Raw genomic sequence first — 10044 nt, 5'->3', positions numbered from 1 at the left:
AATAGGAGTCCAGTAGAAACTACAGGAAAGTGGAATCATACTCTTCTTAGACATATTTCAAGGTTGTTCTTGAGTTCTGTTTTTAGGAGCTTTTGTGGTATTTCTTAGATCTGACCGTACTTGGGTCCTCTGGACCGAGAGGGCACCTCTTTTGAGGGATGTTCTACATATAGCTTTTGTGTGTGGATGAACTTTCATTCTTATACAGAGATTTCTAAAATCATTGGCTGGTTGAGAATCTATGGATCTCTCAGTCATTGTTGTCATTTTCCCAATGATGGAGGAAAATACAAAGCTACTTGATACCCTGTCATCCAGACCTTTGTGCATCTTTTCTGCATGAGATATTTCCCAAGGTAGCCTATTAACTGAAAGCTGAACGAACATTATTAAGCAGCTCCTAAATAGTGTTTAGGTAAAGTGTATCATAATAGTTCAATACCTCTCTTCCACACCTGACCCTAAAACACTTCCTTTTAGTCTGTTGTTGTCAACAGTTCCTTATTCAATACAATATTTAAGCAAAAGACCATAAGAAGAAATGTGGAATTAGCTGTAGAGATAAAGGCCATTGCTGTAGATCCTAGTGGGTTGGGAATTTATGTGTTCATGGCTAATTCTATAGGTTGAATTTTGTTTGATGGTATCAAATATATCACAAATATGAACCTATCCCTAGAAATGTCAGTTTTATATAGAAAAGTAGCTCATTTTTGTTGAGATTCAGTTCTGTCTCTAATTTCAGTTCATTTTAACAGTGAATCCTTTGTATATATGCATAAATAAACTTGTCACCTGAACATTATTCTAATAGTAAGACTGTGGAAATATCTTTGGAACATAGAGTTTTTATTAGAGGAAGTGTTCATTTTCCATGTCAATTTAAATTATTCTTTTGAAAAGCACTTGTAGGCTGAGTGTGCAAGATGTTAGCTAGAAGTTGAAATTGTATTCTAGCATCTGTAGAATGCACCTGCCTTTCACACACCACAATCACTGCAAAAGAGGTAATTCTTTTTGCCTCATTTGTAATTCTGTGATATAAATTCTGAAGTTTCACAAATTGGCTATGATGGTTATTACAGTATTAACATGGCTACACATCTCTTTGGTTAGTTTACAAGCTTAATTAATCATGTTTCATTTTCTTTCAGGCTTTCATAGCAGCTTCTTTTAATTTTAAATTGAGATTTATAAAAGAGAACATTTTCTGAGGACTCTTCAATTCTGCTGTCTTTAAAGAAATTCCTTCTCAAAAGAGTCAAATTAATCAACATTGAAGCCAAGACAAGGAAAAGTGGCACTGGATGTGGAAGGTGAATGTTGACAGGGACTCAAGATCAAAACTTTTGAAGTATGTTTCTGCCACTGACTGTGTGGCCTATGGGACGTACTTCATCTTTCTTGGCTTCATTTCACTTGTCAGTTAAAAAGGGCATAATATTTATATCCACAGTGTCTTGTAAGTCATTCATTTTTTGATTTTCATAATGAACACGCTGTTCATATTGAAGCGAGCCTGTTATTATGAACAAAGGGTCACAATGAAAAATTCCTTTCCTATGCAGAGAGCCTGAGGGGCAGCTCCATTTCCTATTCAGCTTTACACCTTTGCAGATGGATGAGACTTGAAATGCTGCCTAAAGGTCAGTACTCAAAGTATTTGCTGACTTGGCTGATAGGATAAAGCCTAGAGTTTCAATCTACCTATGTAAAACACCTACTCTCTAGTACTTAGTAGAAATAAAACCTGGCTGCACTTAGGGAAGAATAAAACCTTATTTTTACTGAGAGCCAAAATTCTTATGTTCTAGGACACTATTATTCAATAGCCATACCAGAGAAATAAGATATCAGGTGTAACTCACTTAGCTTTCAAGTGTTCTTAGAACCATAGTCTTCACCACTGTGAATAACACAAGGAATGTGTTTTTCTCCTGTAGCTGTTTGTTCATATCAAAAGAAGTGATGCACATAAATTCCTTATTAATTAGACTTATGGTATCTAAATTTTGAAAATATCTGCCCGTTTTGTTTTTTTTCTTATCTCCCATCAAGTGTTGCCACTCTAATGAAGAATACTAAAAATGAAAATCTTAAAACTAAATCAGTCAATTCTGTCACACATAGAGCAAAAATTATATAAGGAGGCAAAACTATATAAGGAGGCAAAACTATATAAGGAGGCAAAACTATAACAAAGACTATAACAAAGACTGAAATTAGATTTGGGTACTATCTTCCTTATAATTGTAAATTTTCTTCACATTATTACTAGCCTACTTCCTAGTTACAATGAGTATTACTGTGGCTATTTTGCTAATTCCATGACTTAAAATGTGCTTACTGTTTCCCATGCAATGCCAAGTACTGAACTAAGAATTTCACTAGACAACCCTGTCAGTGGCCACTGATATAACCCTCATTTTATCGATGAGGTGGAGAGGTTAAAACATATTTCCAAGGTTCCATCACTGGTAATTGCTAGAAACAGCATTCAAAGCCAAGTGTGTCTAACTTTAATTACTAAGCAGCACCTTGTCTGCTGAATAGCCTGTTGCGGTATTAGTTAAACACTTCTCATATACATGTTTGCAAATTTAGGTTTAAAATGATTCCCATAAAATGGATTTTTGAGGTAATAAAAATTACCAACGTATTCTGTAAATTTTATTGCCCCCAAAATAAAAGAAACCGCTCCTCTTGTATTTGAGCATGAATGAAAGTTACCCACTTTCCATGGTTCTCCTCTTGTGCCTAATTCCCCACATCTGCAACCTGTGTGTTTAAAATCTCCACAGAATAGTGCGATGGTTCTCTAAGTGTGGTCCTCTGGTCAGCAGCGCCAGCATCACATGGGAGGTTGTTAGGAATGCACGTTCTTGGGCCCTACCCCATATGTACTACCACGTCAGAAACTCTGGGAGTGGGTATCAGCAACGTGATGCACTTCGAAGTTCAAGAACCATCGACCTTGAGTGTTCGCAGTGCACATGGTGAAAAATACTATGAAAATTGGTATTTTATAAAGTACCGCACAGGGAAGGAAATTAGGAGCATGGAGGTCGTGACCAGATGTATGCATACTAGATACCAATCATTTATTCAGGTGCTTAAGGTTATACTAAAATAGATGACTGGAATCATTGTATATGTTTCCAAGTGGCTATGACAGACTTCAATCCTTGACTATCATTCCCAAAGACCAGAATGTTAGCTAACATTCAGAGATGACAGAACATGATGTTTGCTGTCTCCTGGAAAATTAGAAAGGGAATACTTTTCATTATAGTCCAGTGAACAATGATAAGTGCTGAATGGAGATCTCAGTTTAATCCTGGCCTTATTGTAGGTTGAAAGGAAGAGGAAATACTTAGACTCCTTCCTTCCTCCCACCTTCCTAAAAACTCCGGGAAGCAGCAGTAGCAGTAGCATCACAGTGATACACTTTCTCAGTGCTTACTGTGTGCTGGACAGAAGGGAACACGTTCCATCACAATCTCTTAACATTGATAAGATAAAATTACATTTCTGCTGTTTCTGTTCTGCTTATACATCAAAATTATATTTCCCTTACATATTGGTAAAAACCTCCAACTAAGAATTTTTTTTTTTTTTCTTGCGGTACACGGGCCTCTCACTGTTGTGGCCTCTCCCGTTGCGGAGCACAGGCTCCAGACACGCAGGCCCAGTGGCCATGGCTCACGGGCCCAGCCGCTCCGCGGCATGTGGGATCCTCCCAGACCAGGGCACGAACCCGTGTCCCCTGCATCGGCAGGCGGACTCTCAACCACTGCGCCACCAGGGAAGCCCTCCAACTAAGAATTTTGAGAATCAGATGCTTGTAGAGACGGGGCTGCTGCTTATGAAGCTGTGCACCATTGGGAAATTACTGGAAGTTAATGCTCCCTGGTCTTTCATTTTCTCACCAGCAAAATAAAGGTTAGATTTTATGATCCTCTGCCATCTAAGATACTGAACATTCGTGATAAAATTCAGAGGGAATCTTAAAATAAGATCATGCTCCAGGAACTTGGCTACCTGCTCAAGTCAGAGGAACACCAGAGCCTGCAACATCCCCTGACTTTGGAAGAGTTGGTGGCTCATGACTTGTCCTGCCTTTTCTTCTTCTACAGCCTCGGGCCAGGTCACATCTCTTGGGCTGCACTCATCTGAACGGACCTTGCCAAGAGAACACATGCCAGAGCAGCAGTTGGCTGAGTGGTCCTCACCAGTGGAGGAGTGAGTGGATTACTAGAAGGGCTCTGCTGTGGCTCCTGGTTAGTGAGGAGTGATGTGGCTGGGATGCACTGGCCTGGCCAAAAGAGCATTCTTTCACCTCTAACCAATTCTCATCATTCTCCACAGAATGTGCCATGTTGGCTAGAGCCATGTAGGTAGATAGCATAGCCTCAAGCATACACCTGTCTCCTAATTTGAAAATTCCAGGGTTTTAGAGGGGAAACACAGTGCAGTGGTATTTCTCATTAGGTGACAGACAGCTTAACGCTTACAATTTGATTGATACAATGGAATTTTTTTATAGTCCAGTGAGCTCCAAATTGTTATTGTTCTCAGATCTGTATTGCTTGGTCCTTGTTAATTCAATAAGCAATCTGTATCGCTAGTATAGAAGACAAATAGCTTTTATAAGTGAAGATCTAAAAACTGAAGTGATAATAATATAACTGAGAACAAGGTTTCATTTTTTTTTTCAGTGCAGATTGTATGTTTGGTAACTTCCATGCAAGCAAACCAATATGGTCGTCTTCTGAAGGCCATAATTGAGATGACGAATTGTGGAGTCTCCACTGACTGTCCTACCATGGAAACACAGTGAGGGCCACAGTGATTTAATTATACCAAGAGTTACTATTGGAATAGGTAAGCGCAAACATGAGGAAACTTCTGCAATACTTCTCCCCACACACTCTGCCCCACAGCACTGCTTCTGCTTTAGAAAATCACTTTTCTAAAATAGCAGTTAATTAAATAACATCTGTCCCATTAAACAACTGTACACTGAATAATATCTACATTAATAGAATAAAGCCTCTGAAGAATAACTCTTTGGCATCCTTTTCTTTGCCAAGGTCTCTGGGAGCCGTGCCAGGAAAATACAGTAAAATCTCTTGGCCCAAAAGTTGTGTCCTTCCTTCCCCGCTCTGTGTCTCCATCGTCTATGCCATTTTTTAAAAATCTGTATTATCTTGCTAGAAATGTGAGAGGCTTGCTTTAGTTTATTTGAAACCTGCCTTCTATTTTCAGTGCTATGGTTCTGTTTCAGTGGAATGATATTCTAATCTCTTCAGAGAACCATCATCTTCTTTGAAGTTGATTCCCCATGTTTTTGATCTATATTTTCCAGATACTGATGCAAGTGCTCCATCACTACACTTCACAAGGCTCTCATCCCTGCCTTGCTACACTTTGCATGGTCTCTTCCTTTCTCTGAACCTTAAGCCACAAAGAGGCAGGGCCATTTCCAAAATCAATTCCTGGCAGGAGAGAAAGGGCCTCCATGCATCAGGAAACCGTTTCAAAGGTTAACAGTATATCCAAGGGCATTAATTAAACTTCCTTCATAAATAAAGGCTCAGTGCTGTCAAAAGGTGGAATGCATGAGGAGACAAGTCCAAGACTATAGCTTCCTTCACAAAAAAGAAATGAAGCTTTTCGCAGACAAAGCCTATTAAACACATTCACCTCCAGATTGTTAGATGTGTCAAATAAGAGGGAGAGACAGCAGAAGAGCCCTTAATTCAAGGAATAAAGGGCACCTTCTCTATTCTGTGTCATTGTGGTCTTGTCTCTAATTCAAAGAGCTCTGAAGTTAGTGATAATTAAGCAAATGATTGATACTGAACAAAGATGATTTTTTAGGTTCATTTGATATCAGTTTTCTTCAGGGAGAGAATCTGTTTATTCCTTTTAGCATTGATCCCCACATAGGAGATTAAAAAAGACACAGCCTTTGTTAAACAGCTTAAAAGAATTGGAGAATTTTCTTTCCGAGGCTTTGACTGATGAGATTCTTTGCCAATTTATGAAAGGAGAAAAATGGGAAAATTATAGAATAAGCTGTCATAGTCACTTTAGTTAGAGCATTTTCATATTTACGTCTGCTGTCAGCATTTAACAAAATAATGTCAAGGGCAAGGAAATAAACAGCCTGACTTTCGTTGTCACATGGGTACTAAGCCACATCAAGATGAAGTGCAGGCATTAGAAAACTGTAAGTGAATACTAGGCACACAGAGAGCTGGAGCAGCTTATCCAGTCACCAGGCTATAGCGTATCACATATTTCTTAGATGTGAGTGAGTGGCATGTCAGAGATTAGGCAGAAAGTACATGATGCAGAAAGAAAAATCCGCTTAAAATATATCTAATAAAAATTCAAAAGATTGTTTAATTGAAGAGGTCTATTTTTTGTATTAGAGTTATTCAGCCTACTTTTAAGTGGAGACATGATAGCTGCTAAATCTTCCAAAGGGTAATGGACATGAGGGATCAAGTGTAGTCAATCCCCCAAGCCTCAGCTTCAGGCTTTTATTTTCAGTCAGGAGAACTCTTTTCAGGCACCCATTTCCAGTGCTTATCCATTTCCCTCTTTCTCTCTGGACTTCTCCTCTCTCTGTCTCAGTGGCTCACACCCCCTTGAAGACACAAATAGTTGGGGGCAAAACACAAGAAGCAAATGGAGTAGACTATTTTCAAGGTGGAGAGTGTCAGGGATAGCCAAGGCTGGACACTGGCTAAGTGGATAAAGGCCAGGAAGAAGCATGGAAGGGTCCGAACCTTGGCCAGGTGCAAGTGATGGCATTATACATAATTCAAAGCTCCAGAGGCAGGGTTAGGGACCGAGGTGCAGAGGAGCCAGGAGCAGATGGGAAGTAGCTCCTGGGACTCGGAGACTTGCTTTGTTCCATCCTGAGTGTATATGTTTTTATTGAGACAGGATTGGCTTACAGGACCAGAACTAGGGTGGAGTAGAGAGTTGGTTACTTTTTATCACATGATATCCAAATCTCCTCAGTGTAAGGGGAAGAGGTGTTAAGATTATATGTAGAGCGTATTCCTACAATAGTGGGTAATATCTCATCCAAAACAAATCAGGGAAATCCAAACCCAGGGAGAAAGTGGGACTGAGGGCCATGCAGGATGCTAGCATTCGTAATCAAGAGGAGAGACTAGAATTGTGGAATATATTGTAGAAACGCAAAAGTCAGATGAGGGATCCAAGAATCCAGAATTGGAAAACATGAAAATAAAAATCCCACAAAGGAGATGAACCCCTGACAGTACTGATCAGGAGAAGGAAGACATAAATAAATAATATTATGAGTGAAAGGGGACTCTTCCTATAAATAGAAATTAAAAAGGTAATAACACTATCAACAACTATATTCCTACAATTTTGAAATGTGAGATGAAATGGAAAAATTCCTGAGAAAATATAGGTGTAGAAATGATCTAAAGAGGGTTAAAGCTTGAATAATTCTATAAGTATTAAAACAAACTAGTCTTCAAATCTTCAAATAAAACAGATAAAAATAAAATTTTTCAAATAAAACAGCAGAATCAGATGGTTTTACAGGCGAATTCTACCAAATGTTCAAAATGCAGAGTATCTTTAATTTATTTAACTTTGAATTTAACAAACTCTTTTTAATGGTAAGAAAAGAGGGAATATCCAACTCATTCTACAAAAGAAGCATAACCCTCCTATCAAAAGCCAAAAAAGACATGTAAAAGGAAAAATTACAGGTCAATTTTACTTTTCAATATAGGTGTAAAAAGTCCTAAAAATAGTTTATATTAGAAAACTAGAAAATCAAATCCAATGTGTATTAAAAAAGAAAATACACCAAGGCAAGATTGGGTTTATCCTCAATAGGCAAAAAGAATTTATATTAAAAAAATATAACTCACATTAATAAACATTTAGATGGTGAGCAAAATTAACACTGTTTTAATATATTAGAGGATCAGAGAAATCTTACTATAGAAAAATATATTTAAATTTGTTCAACTTGAAATTTTCCAAGATTTACTTGAATACTTAATTATTGTTAATCTTATCATGAAGAATTACTTATGTAAATATTTGCTATTGAATATTTAAACTATAAACAAACAAAATGTTTAAGAGTCTCTTAAGATAGATTCTATATATATAATTTCTCTTACAGAACAACGTGGTGTGATGTGGTCTTGGGGCAGGAGCCATGAGGTGGGAACTGTGGCCCTGTCGCTGCTGTGAATGAACTAAGTGGCCCTTAGACTTATTTGCATCACAGCTTTCTAAAATACAAAATTATAATCTTCAAAGTTTATTTCACCTCCCTAGAGTTTTGAATTCTCTATATTAGAAAAACATAATTTTTTTTACATTTATGATTTGTGCACGTTTTTGTATTTGTGGTACTTTAATACAACTCACCAAATAAAAGTTCTATCACTTTGATAAATTGTGTGATATCAGTTGTCTAACAAAAAAAATAGTTCAAACAATTTAAGCCTATAACTGTTATGATCCAGAGCCCAAGAGGAACTGCATGGCACCCCTCCTGAGCACATGGCGTTTGGGCGTGGTCATTCAGTCGTGCCTGCCTTGACATGGGCAAGTTCACTCGAGGGTTATTTGGACACTGCATTTTTTGCAGAGTACATGATATTTATGCAGATGTCATGACAAAAAATAGCAAATCGTTAAACTTTTCACCAAAAAATATTATAAATTTCTGTGTGAGATTTACACAGAAATATAGCCTCCTCCAATCTCTGATTCTCACCTAGAACCTAATCTCCAACTTCTTCCTGAGCCATACTCTGTCCTACAGAATCAAAACACCTTATGGCCAGAAGAGTGCCTGACAGATAGTAGGCACTGAATCAGTGATTTTTAAAGGACTGAATGGATGATGATTAGAATTTCACTTTCTGTGCTGACTCCCCACACCCACTATTGAAGGCATGACTTTTTTCTTCCTTTTTAAAAATCATGGTGTACCTAGTCCCCAAAACAGATCTGTGCTTAGTGGATGGATTAATGATTACTGCAGTTGTTGAAGGGAATGACCAAGGCTGTTCAGTCTAACACAATAGACATTTATTAAAGACACACCACATGTTATCATATGATATATGTATGCATTGTAAGCAAGGTTATTGAAGTATGTATAGTACAAAGAATAAAAATAATGAAGAATAAGGCAAAGGGTAAGTTCATGTAAGAAAATAGAAATAATAGTCTCTAAGTTGGCCCCCAATGGCCTCACCTCTTTGTCTCCATGCTTTTGTGCAATTCCCTCCCTTTGAGTGTAGGCTGGACCTGGTGGCTTCCTTTTAATTGAATAGAATATACCAGAAGTGATGGGACATCACTTCTGAGATTAGGTTACAAAAAGACAGTGACTTGCATCTTCTTTATTGCTTTCTCTGTTGCTCACTTAGTCTGCCATGAATGTGAACAGAAATGTGGAAAAGGCTCCTTGACAAGGAACTGAGCAAGTCCTCTGACGAACAATCAGAAACTTAGGACTTCAGTCCAACAGCCTGTGAAGTGCTGGATCCTATCAACAACCACGTAAGTGATTCCAAGGAAGCAGATACTCCTTTCCTTAAGCCCTTAGTTGAAAAGAGAGCCCTGGCCAAAATTTGATCGCAAACTTGTCTGAGACCTTGGGGCAGAGTCACCCAGCTAAGCTGCACCCACAGAAACTATGAGGTAATAAATGTTTGTTGCTTTTAAGCCCTAATATTTTGGGTAATTTATTATGCAACAATAGGAAACTAATATATTCAGGAATAAAATTAACACATCAACATATATATTGTATTGTGTAGTTGACACACGATTGCTTGAAGCAAACCTAAGTCTAGTATCTAAGTTAATGGAGAGCCAAAGCAGAGAGAGACACCACCATTTACAAGAAATAGTAACCAGACAATAAATACGACTCAATTGTTTATGAGAATCATTGCTTTCCTTCATTTTGGAGTCAGAAGAAGTGTTTCCCATTAGTCCTCTTAAGGTGAT

General features: G+C 38.0%; 1 long non-coding RNA gene across 1 annotated transcript; it reads left to right on the top strand.

Moving 5' to 3' along the window:
• The first annotated feature begins 1160 nt into the window (after positions 1-1160).
• LOC117195619 (uncharacterized) lies at positions 1161-9586 on the top strand. The gene is made up of 5 exons (XR_004475375.2): positions 1161-1316; positions 1569-1646; positions 4137-4397; positions 4719-4836; positions 9459-9586. It is a non-coding gene; the product is annotated as an uncharacterized LOC117195619 (long non-coding RNA).
• The last annotated feature ends 458 nt before the right edge of the window (positions 9587-10044 follow it).

The sequence above is a fragment of the Orcinus orca genome, chromosome 21 (genome assembly GCF_937001465.1).
Source record: "Orcinus orca chromosome 21, mOrcOrc1.1, whole genome shotgun sequence".
NCBI lineage: Eukaryota > Metazoa > Chordata > Mammalia > Artiodactyla > Delphinidae > Orcinus > Orcinus orca.
Note: the sequence above shows the minus strand (reverse complement) of the source record. Positions and strands in the feature narration are given on the sequence as shown.